Consider the following 19,762-nt stretch of genomic DNA (forward strand, 5'->3'; position numbering starts at 1 on the left):
TTTTTAGAGATAAATTTATCTTTAAAATTTATTTGTCCCCTTTAGATGATTCTTGTTAAACAGGAAGAGTATGTTTTATCAGAATTTTAGTTCTTAATCCACGCTAATTTTTAGTATGTACTCAGATTTTATGTTTAGACAGGCAGAAGTTGCAGGTACAGATGAGAGAAAATGGATGCAAAATATTTAATCACAATATTTTTATTACTTTACACCGATTTCTTTTTTTGCTCTGACATGTATTAGGATTGATTATTTATAGTACATACTTTCTGTGAAGAAATAAGCACTGAATTTTCTATAAGAAGATATCTCAGACTAGAAATAGTTTTCTAGAGAAGATTAATAAAAATATGCCTGAGGAATTCAACTTTCTAGAACAATATATTGCCTTTATTTGCAAAACCACAGAAAATATTCCACCAAAAAAAAATTGGATGAAGAATATAGACTTTGCTAGATTGTTACATGATGTCTAGTCTTTCATATATCTCAAGAATAGTTTGGGGAAGGGAGAAAAGAAACAAAGGAATGAATTTATGATTTATTTTTGTTTCTTCTTTCTTTCTTTGTTTAGATTTTATTTGGGTAATGTACTGCATAAGGCAAAATGGATTTCAGATATCTAGACTGATAACCTGCAACACAGCTCAATCTACTTCAGAAATGCATAAAATTGCCACTTAGGAAGGAGAGGAGAAGGTGAGATTTGCATCTAGCCCAAATACAGAATCCGAATATATCTCCAGCACTCAGACTGGGAAATGCTTCTGGGTTCTCTGACCTGCATCTAACTGAAGTCATAAGTCATGCTAGGAATCACTCTTGCTTATGCATTGTGATTTTGAAAGGAGTAAGTTCATGGAATGCCATGACATGGCATGTACAGAACAACCAGGGGATCAGGCACAGCCAGCATAGGTTTAGGAAATGTAGGTCCTGACCAATGTGGTCTCCTTTGATGACCAAGTTACCTGCCTAGTGGATGAGGGAAATGCTGTTGTCTGCCTGGATTTCAGTAAAGCCTTTGACACCGTCTCCCCCAGCATTCTCCCAGAGAAACTGGCAGCCCATGTCTTGGCCAGGTGCACTCTTGGCTGGATTGAAAAATGGCTGGATGGCTGGGTCCAGAGAGTGGTGGTGGGTGGAGCTACACTGAGCTGTCAGCTGGCCACACGTGGTGTTCCCAAGGGCTCAGTGTTGGACCAGTCCTATTCATATCTTTATCAATGGCCAAGTGCATTCTCAGAGTTTGCAGAGGACAGCAGGTTGTGTGGGAGTTCTGATCTGCAGAGGCATCTGGACAGCAGGAATCAATGGGGCAAGGCCAACTGCATGAGGTGCAGTAAGATGAAGTTCTGCATCCTGCACTTCAGTCCCAACAACCCCATTTAGGATTTCAGCCCAGAAACATAGTAAAGAATTTTCATTCTAGATTTTCATATGTATTGTTACACAAAGGGTGTTCATTTTGATTGAAGTATGGTAATTTTAGGTTCAAGTGTTGCGTGTCTATGCGCTGCATATGGGGCTTCTGTACTGTAAAGTAAAAGTCTACAAAACAAAAGGTAAGGAAAGCTGAAGCTGGAGGGACAAAAGAGGGACCATTCTGACTGTAGTGATGGTTTTTCCCACAAGTACCTACCATACAACACTATTGGGATTTGCAGTTGCAGGGCTGTCATAATAACAATACAAGACCTAAAGTGTGAGAACATCAAGGGAAAAAGAAAAATGATGTTATGGAGGGCTCGGGAAAACACTGCTTCAGTGGCTTAGATGATAGCTTGCAGGGCTGTGAATTGCAGACCCTTGACATTGCTGAGGTTGAGATACTAATTTACTCAAGGCAAAACATGATTTAACAGCATTCATGAATGAAAAATTTGTATTGGATCACTTAAACTTAACATCAGAGATATAAAAATTAGGATCATGTAGGCATAACTTAGGCTTTTGCCTGGATACTTTCTTTTTCTCAAAAAGGAAGGTATAGAGAATTCTAAGGGTATTTTTGTTTGTCTTTACCTTGCTTTAGGTAAAGACATAGTGTATCAGTAAATACCTTCATTTTTAAACTATATAGTGATCTTTTATAACAAAACCCCTTAATTTACATTATGTTCTACTATATTCATCAAAATGGAGCAAGTGCTTTTTTGTATGCTGTTTGTAAGTACTAGGTGACTTTGTATCCCTTTATAACTTCTATTATTTCATAATGGATCCTTTGGAAGGAAGGATGTCCTCTCTTCCTAAGACTACATCATTTATCAAACAGTAATTGCCATGGTACATTTAGATGTGCTATGACTTTGTAAATCATCACAAGAATTGCCTGATATCCTCATTACCCAATGCCTCAAGGTATTCCAAAATACAAAATCTAGCCACAGGCATTAACAACACACACAGTGATTGCTGTCATATTTTGGTGCTGTTCCCAGAAATGCCACATTCAGAAGGTTGTACTTTGAGGAATGATGCTGCATAATCAGATGGCTAAATTCATTGGAAGCTGAGGTACCACAACAGGGAGTACAATGTTATCTTTGATGATTTTGGCTTTTTGTGGTGGCAAACAGCAATATCCACGGAATTTCTTGATCTGGTTACCAACTGATCTGGTCTTTCAAACTATTCACAACACTGGCAATTTTTTTTTTTATCATCACATCTTTTAGCTTAGCTTCAGTTTTCTTTCTCAAGAAAGCATTGAAAAAATGTAGAAGTTCCTCAATAGTCCAGGTAACTACTCTGGACAATGAGATCAGTTTTTCAGTGGCTGGATGTCAGGTTTATTATTTTTAGGGTTTGGCTGATAAAAACTGAAGAAGCTGAGAAATTTTGACTGTTAATTCTGGACTGTTCTGCTGTAAGAAATAGGAAAAACCCACAACCAACACCTCCCTCCTCCCCTCCACCCCAGATAAAGAACCAACAAAATCCCTTCTTTTCCCATATGCCTAACTCATTAGGGGTTGATGAAAAATCCTTACAGGATTGCTACTCTGTTTCCCAATGTCAACTGTATATGTTCAGTAAGGCCATGTTTAATGTTTTTTGTCAAATATCTACTGAATATATTGCACAAACTAGAAGAACTAGAGGGGAATGCATTTTAGTTTTAGTCCACATATTCGAGATAATCAATTCATACTCACATGTGCGGAGCTTTATGACAAAAATTTCACACTTTTTTTTTCCACAGCTGGTTCAATGAAGACAACTTTGGTGAGGCCCCGACAACCTCTGGATTTCAGTGATTTTCCTACTAGTAGATGAGCATTTTTCTCTCAAAGATGTCTTTATCAGATCAGTGAGGACTCTATCTGTCTGCAGAGCTCTTTGCTTCTTGCTAGTATATGCTACTAGTTTAGCTCAGCTGCCACTGATAACCATAGCTTTTAAACCTCTTGGAAATGGTGTGGGTTTTGGTTTTCGCTATGAAAAAATATAGCTAAAATTATTTGTTACTCCTCCTTCAATCTAGATACTTTCATATGCTGACCAGATTAGCTGTCTAGTAGGATTATCAAAAGTATATGCAGAAGATTTTTTTGAAGTTTTTAAGGAAAGACCTTTCTTGAGTCCCTGTGGGTTGGTTCATCTTGCATACCAGAAATTTGTTTTCAAATGAAGACAGTCGTGTACAAATTCGTTATTTTAGCTTCTCAATGCAATATAGGAATAATTAAGAATTTTAGGATGCAATTGACCTTTTTTAAGGTTTTCTTCAGAATGAGATTAAGCACTTGTGATTAATGAATAAAAGAATTTGATTGGGTGAAACTGGATCTTGGTCAGTTTACATTGTTTCAAAGACTATAAGCTGTTTGCCTTTCCTGTTCTGAGGCCTATCTGAGACACCCATATTATTGATGAAGCAAAGGTGCCTTACAATTTATTCCTTTATTGTTATTTCTGTTTATGTAAAGTTACAGATTTTGTTTTAAGATAGTGGACTTCTCTTTCCTGGCTTACAGTTCTTGACATTTGAATACCTGTGTCATTCTCAAACACATTTTCCTTATGAAGCTGTGGGATTGTTGGATGTCTGATATGCTTGAGTGCCATTGATAGTCTAGCATCTAGCCTTAATTTTAGGTTATCACTGTACCTATCAGAGGCCTGAATCATTAGACTGTATTCCTTTCTGAACTTTTGCATGCTAGCACATTTGTCAGGCTTTCATGGGTTATTGGTATCAAAAAATTTCATTCTTCTAACACTGTCATTCAGTGATTTTAGTTATACATAAAAAATATCAACTACTCAGTTTTGATGTATGCAAATTGTTATGTATGAAAGAAATATAGTATTTTATATGCTGATTACCTCCAAGTACATTCTGTGTGAGACATCCTTTTGAAGAAATGTGTGGAGGAGTTTTACAGGATTTTCAATTATTCTGAATGAAAAAGAGGTGAAAAAAATACAAGGGGTATAGCATTTATTTGAAATAATTATAATAAATATGTTTTACTGTGGTTGAGTTTAAGGACTCAGACTGTCATCTCTTATTCCTTTGGATGTTTTGATAAGCAGAAAAAAGTGGATATGTGGCTGATTTTTTGGGAGTGGTGAAATGCAATGTAGAATACTTACAATTTAGAGGACAAAGCTCACAATATAATCACTGAAAACTTCATTTATTTCAGAAGGAAAATCTCCATGTGTTGCCTGCTTAAATGTATTTAACACAAGACATAAAATTTAAACTTCCAAAAGCAGCAACAAACCCAGCAGCTTTCATTTCTATCTAACGCTGTATATTTTAAACCCCCTACTCTTTTTGGAATTATGAATCGCAGTATGAAAATTTGGAAGCAGAAGGCTAGCTTCATTATTTATAATAATAGGTGAGCACATGATGTAATTCTAATGGCAAATAATTCTGTTTCAATATTTTACTGAAGTATACCATTGACAGGAATAGCTAATATAGTGGTTGCTGCAGCACAGGTCTCTCCATTCAGCAGCAACTTTTAATATTTCTCACATGAAAAAAGCTAAAGAATCAGACATATACGGATTTTTTAAATTGAAACTCATGTTAAAAAAACATTTTTCAAATGAAAAATTTTCAGGTTATAGTGAAAATAGAACTTGTGAATGTATATGTTAATGTATTCTTCAACGCATTTCAATGTTTTGTGGTTTTTATTGTCTAACTAAAAACTGCAAGTGTTCACTTGTTATCTTGATGGCCTTAATGTAGACCTTTTTTAAAAATGAGTGATTTTAAAAAAATGAATCAAATGCAAACTCAAATTCTTTTAAAAATTAAAAACAGATCATCTGTAATGGTTCTTTTACTGTGAACAACTCTCACTTGAATACTCTCTAGGGGAGGGTTTTTTTGAGGGCATACATTGCAGGTGGATTCTTGAGTGAAATATTAGTGTTTTTTCATGCACCAGTAATCAGATAGTGATAATCTCTGTTGGAAGTGCTTACACGGCAAGAATCTAATTTCAAAAGCTTATGAGCTGTGTTTTCTACAAAGATATTTTTTTTCTTGATATCTTAAGTTCATTTTCAACTCCTGAGAATATTGTTTAAAAAAAATAAACAATGCAAGGTTAAAAACCCCCATAAGTGTTAAGAGCTGTATTTAAAAACAACAAGCATTTGCTCTGATATCTCCTTGTTTTCTGAGGAAATATAAAAATTGAATTATTAACTAAAATTGGATGATGACTACAACACAACAGGTATTTATCACTTAGCTATCTATGAGTCTCAATTGCATTTTAGACATGTGAATAGGAAAAAGAATGAGAAAGAACGGCAAACTGCAATGCTTTTAATTGTTTGCAATTCAAATTATATATTACTGGAAGATTTAATTTATTTGTAGAAACTTCAAATTGTTACTTGCATTCAGAATACCTTTGTTAGCATATTTACCTGTGGCTGGAAATTTTTTTAAAGATTAGGGAATTACTTGTTCAAAAATAACATACACAACATTTAGAGTTTGCAGTATTAGAAAAAAACCAAGGATTTTATTGCTCCATGGGTTTATCACCAAAGGGGTCTTTTGAGCTATTTTTCAAAACTTTTGGTGATCACTTAGGTGCCTGGTGTGAGCTTACACTTTGTCGTTATCCTTCCAGCTTCTACCTTCTGCACGTGTGTGTTTCAGGAGTCTGTGTGTACTCAGAGGGGTATTTCTACAAATATTTTAAAGCACTGTGCAACAACTCCAAGTTACTGGAACAGTACACATCCCCACAGTGCATGACAGTGCTGTTCAGCCCTCCAGAGGCTGGTACTTTGCTCAGGCAGAAAGTCCTCTGGGACCTGAACCATGGTCTTTGCAGAGTGCTACAGTGTGACATACGAGTTTGGTCAGAGTTAGCTTTGTTTCACTGTGAGACTCATGGTATATCAGCACTTCCTAGGCTTTTTGCGGTAAAATTTGTCTTGTGGTTTGCAAAATAACAGCAGTTTTGTCTTTGTGGAAGAGACTTTTAAAATATGTTTCTCTTTAATGCTCTGCTTGAGACCTTGTGATAGTTATTGCTGTCAAAACCATGATCTTATGTGTGATTTATAATTTTTCAGTAGCAGCTACCAGCTATTGTCAGAGTTTCCTCCCAAAATTATGTGTCCAATAGACTGCAGTCAAGTATGAGACAGCAAGTATGAGACTTGGATACAAGGACTGACTTCTTCAGTTTACTGATCTCATGAGAACTTTTATTGACTTCAAAGGGCTCTGGATCAATCTCTTAGTTTTTGCTCAAAGCAACTGTAGTCTTTCTTCAATTTTTAACACTGAAATAGTAAAAGGCCAACATATTCATAACTCATTCACTCATGAATATCTTTATTCTTCCAAGTAACAGCAGGGTAGAGAAAAGCAATTGACTTCTCAACAGACAAATGGAAAGAGTAGACATATTGTACTCATGACAATCATAAATTTGGGGTTGTTATGACCTGTAATCAACAGCATATGATGTAACCTATTGCTATTGCAGGCAGGAGATCTAAAGATGACTGACAGCCTAGAGCAAGTAAGATCTAGCTGAAAACAGAATGTTCTAAATACAGAACAATGACTCTATATATAACCCTACAGTGAGAGAAATCTTTTCATTTCTCCTTCTGATGGGAGACAAGAGAGGATTTATTTTTTTGGGAAGCTTTAGAATCTTCAGCAAATATTCTGAGACACTGGAAATATTTTAGGCAACTTATTCAGTTCATGTAATGGAGTTTAAATAAATTTACCAACATACTAATTTCCTGCTTTGGGGAAATGTGAGGGTTCTTAGTATTATAGTGTTTGTTATTTGCTTGTTCAAGTAATTATTCTACACTGTCCACTGCTGATTTTAGATGATTCTAAATACAATAGATTCAGTTAGAACATGGAGTGGTTGATTAGCTGAGGATTGAGATAATCCATTGTCATGCGTAAATGCTTCCCTTGTGGGTATTCCAGTGACCTCTCATAACTCTTAACCTTTATCTAACATTTGGTACGTGGTTCATTCAGCACAATAAAACTATAATGAATGATTAAGTTGTAATTAATGTATTTAACTTCTTGCATTTGACTGAAATCTTAGTAGAAGCATTAAACAAACTGCGTTTGTTTCACAAATGTCTTTTGAATGCCTTAATCAAAAGTATTTAGGGCCATATTCTCACCTTTTATATATGTTTAGACTTTGGTTTTCTGTTGATTTTTTTTCTGTGGTCTTCACAGACTATTTGGAGTTACAGGAAAAGGAAAAAAAAAACAAAACTCTTACAATACCAGATACATTTACCACCCCTTCTGTAAAACACCTTAAGTCAAAATTTCAAGACTCAGTATGGCTCATTGCTGCTTGAGCTACAGGACTTCACACCATTCAGCTGACAGTAAAGGAATCTGGTGGTGAAGAGGGAGGTTGTACTTACTGCAGGTGCCATGCCCCGGTTGTAGAGGGAACTTAGTTTAGTTTTTTGTCCAGAAAAATCCATTTCAACCCGTGTCACTACCTCTTATGCTTCTAGAGATCAGGAATTGGGTTGATCATGAGGTTCCTCTCAAGACAGGATCCTTCTCTTGTAGGCTTCTCATGCAGTCCCAACATAATAGTAATGCTGGTAGTGGCTGCCACCATTGCTGTTTTGTCACATCTTATCCCTAAAAAAGAAAACACATTTTAAAATAGCTGCTTTTTTTATCTCTTTTGCTTTTGGCAAACTGCCAAAACTTCCCTGAGAAGGGAAAACTGATAGTTTCAAGTGCAGCCTGGATAAGCCAGAATTGAATTTAATTAGCGGAAGAAAGATTTCCAGTGAAAGACATTCCTCCTCATTGGATTTGAGGGAAGAGGAATTGGAACCTTAGATGTAAGTTCTCTGCAATTTTTTCTTGTTGCTCTATTACCAAAGTAAATTCTGTCTGTATTTAGACTGAACCTGGGGCAGGATATGAAACAATTGGGTCAGACTCAGCTGAAGACCCAGGCTGAGCCATGATCTGGAACAGCTCAGTAGTTACTTTCACACCTCTCTTTCTGTTTACTCCTACTTAGAGTTATTTTATCCGTTGAAAGGGAACCCCACATACAGAAGCAGGAAGATAATTGTATTTTTATTAGTTGGCCCTGTGATGTAGAGAACTGTGGGAATGAAGGTGATAGATCAATTAAGCTGCATGCCCAGAGGGGCACTCATAAACACCATGTGCAGTTCTTGTGGGTCTCATATGTGTTTATGTTTGCTCACAAGGCTGTGGTTACCAAATAGAAGCTTAAGTATTTTTTCTCTTCTTGTCAGGGAGGCTAGAAGTGGTGTAAGGGTGCCTACACTCCATTTCAAATAATTTTGGTTTTTTGTGGTGCTGGAAGAAGATGGAGTTGTTTCATTTCTGTTCTGACTCTGCGGCTTTCCATCAGTAGGCAGGTGATTCTGTATGATCAGGAAAGACTTAAAATTTCTTCCTGTCCCTTGAGGATAGGACAGCACCTGGGGATATAGGACTATAGCAATCCTCATTCTACTTGACTTGAATCAGGTTTTTGCTCAGTTTTCACAAAAGATATTCACTTGAGATGTCAGAAATTATAGTTCAAGCTGTTCTTTAGTTGCTAATATTAAATGATGCTGCTCCGTAAGGAGCAATAATGATCTGAGTAATTGACGAAGTGAATCACTGGCATGAATTAGACATAACCAAACACTGAACATCTGCTATAACCCTTGCAACTGGAGCCTAGCTTGAGTCAGTCATGTTGGTGGCGTATTCCGTCTTTCTTGAAAAACATATATGTATTTATGTAAGAACAGAATAACTGACTGAGGTTTGAAGGGACCTTTGGAGATCATTTTTCAAATCCTATGCTCAAGAAGAGACACCTACAGCTGATTGTCCAGGACTTTGTCCAGACATTGTTTGAATATCTCCAAGGAGTGGGGTCCTACAAGCTCTCAGTTACCTGTTGCCAGTGTTTGATCGCTCTCATAACTGAAAAGCATTTCCTGCTATTCAGAGGAAAATTCATGTGTTTGTTTGTGCCCATTGCTTCTGGTCCTGTTACTTGAGTACCATTCAACACCTGAAATTTTGAACTGAGAAAAGATGAGGTTTATAGAGAAATCTGTTTTATCAATATTTGAATGTTTCTAATCACACTGATTGTTTAAAAAAAATCACCTTATCAGACTGCTGTTGTACTTTGGGTTTGTTTCTCTCTACTCCCCAGCTTCATCAGAAGTTGCTTCTTGTGAAAATACTGTTCATTCTTTTTCTAAATATAATAGATCAATCATTCATCACCAATCATTTTGAGACTAGTAAGGAGGTTGTAAAAACACATTTATTGTAGCTTAAATTGTGTGGGTTTTAGTCCATAGGTCAGTGTAGAATGTGGTTGTGTCTGCCCTCAGCTTCTGACCATAATCTCTATAAAGGTAAATACTGCTTAGAATAAACAAATTAAGTACCTTCTGGAAGGAGAAGGGACAGTAACAGGGAAGGAGATATAACATCAAGGTAAAAAAAAGGTAAAGGTCTAAATGATCTAAAACTGTAGTCCAGTTATGACACTTCTATGTAATCATTGTGGTTTGGACATTTATTTTTGCCTGATGATTTAATGCAAATTGCAGAATGATTGAACCTCATTGTTCGTTCTTTATGTAATGCTTTCTACTAGGAAGATAGCCATTCTTACTTTATTTCATTTGTGATTGCTAAATTTTAAGACATGTTCTTATGTTAAAAATTCAGTTAGGTAATCTCAAAGTTTAGCAAGGTTCGTAAAGAGAGTTACCATCACTCATTTTAATAAAAAAATATACTTAGATAAAATGTTGAACTTCTGGATGCAGAAGACCATTACCTAAGGGGTTGAAACCAAAGTAGTGACCTTTACACTGACAGCTAGCAACAAATTTTGTGAGGATTACCTCCTATGGAATTATATATAGACCCTCTTTTTATCTCTAACAAAAGATTTATCTACCAGTTAGACAATCTGAGAGGCAGTCCCTCTGTGGCAGGCATAAGTGTTGAGAAGGCGGCTCAATCATGTAAAAAAAAAAGTGAAGATAGGTTATAATAAAAAATGAAAGCTTCTCTAGGGAAGAGGAATAGAGACAAGAGTAAGACTCAGGTCTCTGTGGAGTCTGTAATTTTGAGCACTTGGAGTTAAGGAATTTAATGCTTAGATGTATTTCAAAGGTGGTAGTCTGGGCAGAGAAACAGGAAATAGAGGAATGTTATAAAAAATTGGTGGTAACTAATTTCCTTTCTTAAGATATTGTATGAGTTTATTCTGTTGCAGTGTTTGGTGTGGGTTTATCTTCATGTGTTTTTTCAATCCATATAGTTGTCATGATGGTGATTGGGGAAAGATATTATGGGCTTAGAAGATGCAGATTTTGGTGATTATGTTATTGATGGAATGATGACTGGTGGAAGAAGGATATGCTCCTCATTTGTGTGTCATCGTGGGTCCCATCACTGTTGGGTTTTTTTGCCACGTGAACATTTCATTCACATTGGTAACATGTCATGGCATCACAGGGTGCAGAAATGTCGGAGGCTTTGCACAGGGAGGAGCAGGGCAGGGTGTGTCAGCCAGGACCTGTTCCCCCCTGGTCAGGAGCAGGACAGCCAAGGGCACTGGGGCAGTTTCAGCCCCGGGCATCAGGACCCTCTCTGGCAGAATGAGGCCAGGCTGGGCCAGTGGCCAACTTAGTGAGCCCGGCTTAGTGAGGCTGCTTCTGGGCAGGGCTATGGGGAGCTGTGCCCAGCTCAGTGGGACCATGGCAGGGCTGGGCAGGGCTGTGGGGAGCTGTGCCCAGCTCAGTGAGGCCGTGTCCAGGCAGGGCTGTGGGGAGCTGTGCCTGGCTCAGTGGGGCCATGTCCAGGAAGGGCTTTGGGGAGCTGTGCCCAGCTAAGTGAGGCCGTGTCCAGGCAGGGCTGTGGGGAGCTGTGCTCGGCTCAGTGGGGCCGTGACCAGGCAGGGCTGTGGGGAGCTGTACCTGGCTCAGTGTGGCCGTGTCCAGGCAGGGCTGTGGGGAGCTGTGCCCAGCTCAGTGGGGCCGTGTCCGGGCAGGGCTGTGGGGAGCTGTGCCCGGCTCAGTGGGGCCGTGTCCGGGCAGGGCTGTGGGGAGCTGTGCCCGGCTCAGTGGGGCCGTGTCCGGGCAGGGCTGTGGGGAGCTGTGCCTGGCTCAGTGGGGCCATGGCAGAGCTGGGCAGGGCTGTGGGGAGCTGTGCCTGGCTCAGTGGGGCCGTGTCCGGGCAGGGCTGTGGGGAGCTGTGCCTGGCTCAGTGGGGCCGTGTCCGAGCAGGGCTGTGGGGAGCTGTGCCTGACTCAGTGAGGCCATGGCCAGGCAGGGCTGTGGGGAGCTGTGCCTGACTCAGTGAGGCCATGGCAGGGCTGTGGGGAGCTGTGCCCGGCTCAGTGGGGCCGTGTCCAGGCAGGGCTGTGGGGAGCTGTGCCCGAATCAGTGGAGCCGTGTCCGGGCAGGGCTGTGGGGAGCTGTTCCTGGCTCAGTGAGGCCATGGCAGGGCTGTGGGGAGCTGTGCCCAGCTCAGTGGGGCCGTGTTCGGGCAGGGCTGTGGGGAGCTGTGCCCGGCTCAGTGTGGGTGTGTCTGGGCAGGGCTGTGGGGAGCTGGGGACCGGCCCTGCTGCAGCACCTCCAGGCTGGAGCTGACAGGGGTCCCGGGTCCTGGGCAGGTCAGGATCGGTGATGTCCTCTGGGATGTTCTTTGTTGAAAGGCTTTCTGAAAATGTTTATTCTGGAGAGGCAGTATAGATGGGTCACTTTCTGTGAAATGTCTTACTGATATTTTAGGTTCATTGAGGAGAACTGGTAAACACCATAGAGGTGAAAATGAGTAAGAGGTCAGTTTTCAAGAGAAGAAAGTCTCAGAACCTCTGTTGCTGTCAGTCGGGCCCTTGTGCTTTGTATCCTTGGCATCATCCACTTACATCAACACTGAGCTGGAATAGCCTCCCTGTGCATGTTTTGTCCACCTGAAAGAAGTTTCAGTAGTGTAGGAATGGAAATTTATACAGCTAGATAGGCAATTCCCTAAGGGCAGACAGATTTTGATGCACTGATTTCACCTTGATATCTGGAATTGCAATTTCTGTTACCTACACTGCATTTTTATTGAGTGTGTGAAAACCAGCTCAGTGACTTAACCAGCAATGATAGTATCTGACACATCATTTATGGAAAGATGAAAATGTTTCCACTTCTGAGAGAGTTTTCACGTACGAGTTTTTTATTTAATGAATTTTTAGTTATTCCAGTCTTTCTGGCTGTGAAAATTTTAGGAGAACTTTTTCCTGAATCACTAGGGTCTTAAAAAATCATAAGGGTGAAAGGTATATTGACCAGTTTACTTGTGCATAAGAGAGGCATATATAATTTCATCAAAGATAATTGGTTTACTAGTTATAACTTTGAATGACACAGATAATTAACATTACCTCCAGCAGAGCAAGAGCCTTGCTGTAATAGCTGTTTCAGTGCCTTTTCATACATTTCTTGCTGTTAGTTTCAGAAACAGAAATACTATTAAAAGGCCTAAGGAGACTTAAATATTTACCTGAAGTGAGGACCAAAAGATCATCTGAACTCCATGCCACTGGGTGGATTTTTCTGTCTCCTATTCATCTTATTCCCTATCTGCAAACTCTGAATGCTGTACCTCGACAAGTTTGAGGGCTATTATGTGGAACTCTTGCTGTTCCTTCTGAACTTTAGTTTCAATGTCTCAGCATGGTCTTGAAGCTCTCTTTGGATTTTGTTTCTTTAACTTGAGTTTTGTCCTTAGTCTTTTTTTTTTTTTTAGTTCAGATTGATTTTCCCCTCTGCTTTCTGATGTCTTTCTCCCTTAGCTGTATCTCATCCTCCTTTTCCTCCTCCTCCTTAATCTAAAGCTTGGCCTTTCTCTTGTCTGTGGCTTGAGATTCAACCTTTTATTTTGACACAGGGCTGGCACTCTCCCCTTCTCTTTGACCTTAGACTTAACATTTCTTATGTCCTCTGGATTTTCTGTGCCTTGTTCTACATGCTTTTTTCGGGATTGTTACTTTCTTAGAGTTCCCCTAAGGGGATTTATTGTTCCATTTGCCATTCAGAATTTCTTAACATGGCAAATTACTCTCTTCTGCATCTTCAGCATTTCTCTGGTCTCTGTTGCTGTTTTGGACCTAGGCTTCATGAGTCTAATTCTTCCTGACTTCTCATAGCAGTTTGCAAATTCTTCAGAAGATTTGTTTTGTTTTGATTCAAAGTGAGTCTAAAGTCTTTGTTTGCAGTCTGCTTGTTGTATTTTAGGTTTGTTTTGGTTTTAGGGTTTTGTTTTTTTTTTTTTTAGTTTTTTTAGCCTTGGTTTGTTTTCTTTTTTCTCTTCAGCATGGTTTATTATTTTCTTGCAACTTTTCAGGTTTTGACCTGTAGTATTTATTATTAGGTTTGCTTGGAACCTCATTGCACCAATATTGTGATCCTTTTGTCCTTTGTTTTAGAATGAAATGTGTATTATATTCTATTCAAATATTTATCTTAATTCATTCTCCTCATGAAGGAGGAATTTTTAATCTTTTTTATCTGCTATATCACATATGATATCTTTTTTTTTTTTTGTAGGTGGTTCAGGATGTTTCTGATGTAGCTAACATGAGAAATTAATCTGCTTTGCCAGTTGTATTAACAAAAATTCATATCCAAATAATTCTGAAGGCAAGATGATTTCTCAAGAAATGTTAGTACTTTATGGGGAAAAAATAAGCAAATTCACATCACTTGTTCCAAGCTGCCATCATGCCTTACACATAGCTCCATTTCTCCTCTCCATCTGCATCCTGTGGAGGTGGCCTCAGCCTTTCCATTTCTGTGTTACTGCTCCTTTGCTGCTGCCATTGTATCTTTGGTAGCAGCCCATTTTCTCTGAAGAGCAGTCTCTGTTTATTGTTTGTGTTCGGCTGTTCTGCCTACTTCCTCTGTTCGTCTTTGGTCTCTGCTAGACTTTTTCCTGCCCTTAGACCTTGCCAAGATTCATACAAGACTAATCTTTCTTTTTCTTGTAGTTTCTTTCTAAAGCCACCCACCTGTTTTGTGGGATATTTTAGTTATTTGTGGCTGAAGATACAGTCCCTCACCTCTGGCTTCAGAGGAGTGTCAATCTTTTCTCCCTGCTTTTCTCTGACTATTGCTACAAGGGTATCCTCATAGGACAGGCAGAAATCAAGACTAGAGGTACAGAAAGGTTCAGAGGTTCAATTATTTAAAACAGAAATAGGTGAGCAGAGAATCATGAGGTATGTATGTCAGAGGTAGGAAGAAGAAACAAATTTCACATCTCTTTCTGATCTGCTTGAAGACAAGGACTGTAACTCAGAATATGTACATTGAGAAAGAGTGTGTGGATAAGAGGCTTCCTATCTTCTGGTGTGGTGCTTTTGATTAAAGTTGCAAAATGGGAGGTTTTTTCTGGATTAATTTCCTCCCTTTAGGCAAAGAGAGAGATACTGCCTATTCAGCAAAGGAAAATTACATTTCACTGCCTTTGCATTGTTTAATACTTAATTACATTTAGTTCGAGTAAAGAAATTAAGATGCCACCACTCATTTCTTGGATAAATCAAAATCAACATTAGCTCAGCTGGTGTAGTTGAAGAGTGGGTTGTTAGTTTTCTAACTTGAGGCCCACACTCTGACTCATGGAGATTATAAGTCTAGAATTCAAAAGGATGCCTTTTTTCTACCCACTAAAATACAAAGGAAGCCTATGGTCAGATTTAGTTATTTTGCTTTCATATACTTTAATCAGGGGGAAAAAATATTTCATTTGCATATCTCTGATATACCTCTGGCTGGCTGCGTCTGTTTCCTGCTGTGAGATCTACCTCTGGCTAGCTTTCCTCTTCTGAACAGCACTGGCCTCCCAAACTGTCCAGGCCATAAAGAGTTGAAATAGCAACATCTGCTTACTTGATCTTCTGACTTCTGGATTATTGATTCTGAGAGGATATCACAGAACTGTCTGCATGCATTTCCCCATGCTCTCAGGCACATGGTGTGATTCTTGGGGTATCCTGCTTGGGACCAGAGTTGGATTTGATGATCCTGATGGGTCACTTCCAACTCAGCATATTCTATCACCCATTGTTTAATGACTGATTTTTTTTTTAATAGATAAAAAGACTCAAAAATTATTTGCTGTGAAATATGTCACTAGATACAATTTTTTCAATTTAACAGTGAGGAGAGCTTATTCTGAAAATTTTCAAAAGAAAGAACTTGTTATGAAACTGAATTGAAAGTTAAAAGGGTATAAACATTGTAAAGGTTACAGGTTTAAAGACGTGTTAAAGACGTATTTAAAGATGCTAAAATTGAATTCAAAAGGGTACATTTTCTTAAAGGGACTCCACGAATCTATCTGCTGAAACAGAAGTTAATTAAAATAGTCCAGTAATTGTGTTGAACAAATTTGAGCATCAAATACTAAAAAAAATGTTTTTAGCCTATATTTAGGTATTGGCAGGATCTGGCAGGGGTTTTAGGAATAGCTGGAGAAAGTGGGTCATCATGTTCAAAACAAAACAGATTTTTTTTTATAAGACAGATTTTCTTTCTCAAGTAGACTAAGATAACTGTACATAGTGACAGAATATCTGTATTACTGTGTTCTTGTTGTACCATCTATAAAATCATAGACAGTTGTGGTAATTCTGAGAAATTACTCAAATAAGTAAGCTTAAACTGGGTAACATTAAAACTAGGGCCATTATAACGCCATTGGGTTTAAGTTAGAAATGTGTCTGTGGAATGGTAAGCAAATCTGGCATAGATTTCAGAAAAAAATATGCTTAGAGGGACTGCCAGCATCCCATAATATTTCCATTAAAATTTTGTAATTATGAGGAAGTTAGTTTTCACAGATATGAAAAAAAATAGCTCATTAAAAAAGAAATAAAGTATGTAGACAATGCCTATACTTTGTCTAGATGTTGTCTTAGTGCTAGTCTTTTAACATGTGCCTATGCTTCCTGATAGAAAGGAGGTGCAGCATTTGCTGTTGCTTTTTTGAAAGCAATTGACTATTAGAGAGATAAAGTCTAAACATGATCTTTAAAGGGACATTGTGATTTACTAAAATACATAAAATGTAAATTATAACCCTAGTCACCTACAATCAAATTCAGTCTGCCAAGGACAACTAGAAGACAGTGTAAGATAATGTAATGGTGAAAAGGATAGACATATAGGTACAGAGTTAAACTTGGAAAACCTAGAAATAGTACCTTCTTAATTCATGCTTTAAAGCTGGAGACTATTTTGGTACCATGGAGAGACAATAAATGCAATCCCTATGGTTACCAGTAAAGCTGAGTTCTTTCCTCCTCTCTTCTCCTCTCTTTTTCTCCTCTCTTCCTGTAGCAGTAATTAAGCTATAAAGGATGCTGAAATAAAGAAATTCAGGTTTTAAATAACTGAGAAGGGAAGCTGTGTTAGCCTTAGTGGATTTTCACTTCCATTGACAGCCATTCCTTAAATCCTTCCTTATTTCTTATATCCTAAGTTTGATCACATACTACTGTTAGAGAATTGGAATGGCTGTCGGTCTACGTGAGCAGTGAAATCTCCAGTAAAAGTGCCACTGTCATATAGAGAGATTTAAGGCATTACCATAGCTTGGAATACAGATTGTTCTAAACTTCAACATCTGATTCCTCAATGGGTGTGTATGAAAAGTCGCAGTGTTGCCAGCCTTGCCCTGCAGCAAGTGTCCAGATGGACACTTTGACAGTTTAGCTAGGGTGTTTCACACATTCCTTATTCATATTTCAGAATTTCTTCTTTTCAGACGTGTGTTCACGTAGCCATCCACTGGTACTTATTTCCAACTTACAAAGATAATCACTGTGTTTACACAGAATTGAGGCCTGTGTTTGCAGCTGTTATAATAAATTGCACTTACAGTGAGTGGTTTGGTTGTAGAGAGTCAAACCATTCATGAGGAAGTATTCATTGTGATTAAAATTGCAAAATTTCCTATCTGTGTGCTGATCAACTTAATAAAAAAAAAAGAATAAATGATAAGAAGTGCCTTTAAGAGCTATACAGAGAAAAACAGAGCGCATGTTTCCCCTGCAAAATGTGTGCAGGGGATAAGTAAATCCCATAAAGTCTGCTGGCTTTGGAGGGAAGACAAGTATTTAAGGTATTAAAGTCTTGGAAATATTAAAATTACCTGAAATACATTTCTTAACACTATTAAGATTTGGGTTTTAAATCACAGTGTCTCAAGATACTCTTGACAGAACAGACCATTGGTAAATATTGGAATTTAATCTAAAAAGTGAATCTAACATGGATAGATTATTCAGAAATAGTCTATCCATTGAAATTTGAAGTATAAAGTATAGTTTTCAATTACACATAGGAAAGAATAAAAATAGTAAAATGGCATTTAAAATGTGATTATTTATATTTAAATAAAATTGAATACATTTTTATATATTGGGCTATTGAAATTTTATATTTGGCTATGCATAATATATGTTTAGAGAAATATTTAAAACCAAAGTGTTTTGTTATGATTTCTTCTGTATCTTGGATTTCAGAGTATTTAATTGCCTTAGCAGGTTCTCAAAATGTATGCTTTTGTGGTATACAGGTTTAAAGACAATTCTGTCTTTGTAGCAGTGTTTAATATGCAAAGAAAAAAAATACTTCTAATAATTTTTATGACACAAATCAATACTGTGTGCTTAATGTATTTATTGTGTGGTTATTAATATTGTCATTTCTCTTTTTGGTAACTTGAAAAATAGTGTTACAGGTGATTTACTAAGCAACCACTTTTTTACCATTTTTGACTCATACATCTGCATTTCTTTTCTTCATTTACTGAAGAGCACTATGTATTTTTTTCCTAACAGGAAAAATTTCTGCTGTAACTAAAATGACATCATGCTGCCTCCTGTGGGGGAACGCTGAAGCCTTCTCAAAAATACAACACAGTGGTAAGTACTAAAAGTATGTTCATAACAATTCCTTTTTTCATAATATAGAAAAGAAAGATAGCAAGTCTTTGTTGCTGGTGTTCTTAAATGTGCTTGGAATATCTTTGCAATATATCCATTTAAAAAGTTTGTTTACCCTGTGTTCATCCAATGAGACATGGAATACAGTACATTCTAAGCATTAGCACTGTTTATATGCTTACTTATGTTAGGCATGAATTGTTATTATTTTTCAGCTCTATAAGTATTGAATTATACCAATCAGTTTGTAATTAAAAGACATGAGATTAAGCCTGGCTATTGTGACGCTGCTGCTCAGTAAGATTTGGGGGTTCCAGGCCACAGTGTACCAGACAGAGCTGTCTGTCTTCAGTTTGCAAGATAAGGTGGGGTTCCAGAGTTCTTATGAGGCTGTACTAAAAAAGAGGCTGGGTTGCTGTTTCATACTGTTACCATAAAGATCTATTTTTTCCTCTCAGTTGTTAGCAAAATATGAGAGAACATATTTTAATGTATAGCATGTACACAGCACATATATGTATGTGTATATCTATGCACACAGATATATAAACATTCTTATTATATCAATATGAAATATGTGATAAGGGTTTAATTTAGAAATCCATGCATAGAATATGTTCTTTTTATAAAACACCTTGATCTAATTACCATTCTTTCATACTTTGCCTGACACATTGATTAACGAGAAGGGAATGAGATGTACAAGTGACCAGAAAAGTTTCTCTGGTGCAAATTCTTCCTTTTCACTTTATACTATCTATGAACTTTGAAGCAGATGTGACTTTTTCTGTAATCATTGCACCAGCTGTAGTACAATGACGTTTCCATTTTGCATTGACACTGGGACCTAAATTCAAGGAGAAGGAATAATAATATATCTGATGTTATAATAAAGTTGTGAATAAGCAATAATTCAAAGTGTGACAGGTTAGTTATGAAAATCGAAGCTACCATTATGTGAAGTGTAAAATTCAGACAAAGAAAATAACAGCTTTGAAAATGTATGTGATTTTTGCATCACTGAACCATGTTTATTCCAATTTGTAACAATTTACATGGAATTGAATAAAAAATACTTTATGAACAGGGACCCGTTTAATAGTTTAGCATCCACACTGATTGTGATAATAGCTGAACTATTTGGAGGTATATAGTGACTAGTACAATATGCATAAGTGTCATACATAGAATTCAATTACTGACTCTGCTTCAGAGAACTCATGACATTT

The 19,762-nt window shown here is 37.7% G+C and overlaps 1 protein-coding gene across 3 annotated transcripts in view; it reads left to right on the forward strand.

Moving 5' to 3' along the window:
* The window catches only part of NLGN4X (neuroligin 4 X-linked), a 163,753-nt gene that overhangs the window by 11,361 nt on the left and 132,630 nt on the right, over positions 1-19,762 (forward strand). For 2 of the 3 annotated variants that reach the window (XM_036386925.2, XM_036386941.1), the window contains exon 2: positions 18,429-18,512. The gene's annotated coding sequence lies outside the window, so the exon portion shown is untranslated. Of the gene's footprint in view, positions 1-18,428; positions 18,526-19,762 lie in introns of all 3 variants that reach the window. The other variant, XM_036386933.2, reaches the window with a different exon arrangement.

The sequence above is a fragment of the Molothrus ater genome, chromosome 2, assembly GCF_012460135.2.
Source record: "Molothrus ater isolate BHLD 08-10-18 breed brown headed cowbird chromosome 2, BPBGC_Mater_1.1, whole genome shotgun sequence".
Taxonomy (NCBI): Eukaryota; Metazoa; Chordata; class Aves; order Passeriformes; family Icteridae; genus Molothrus; species Molothrus ater.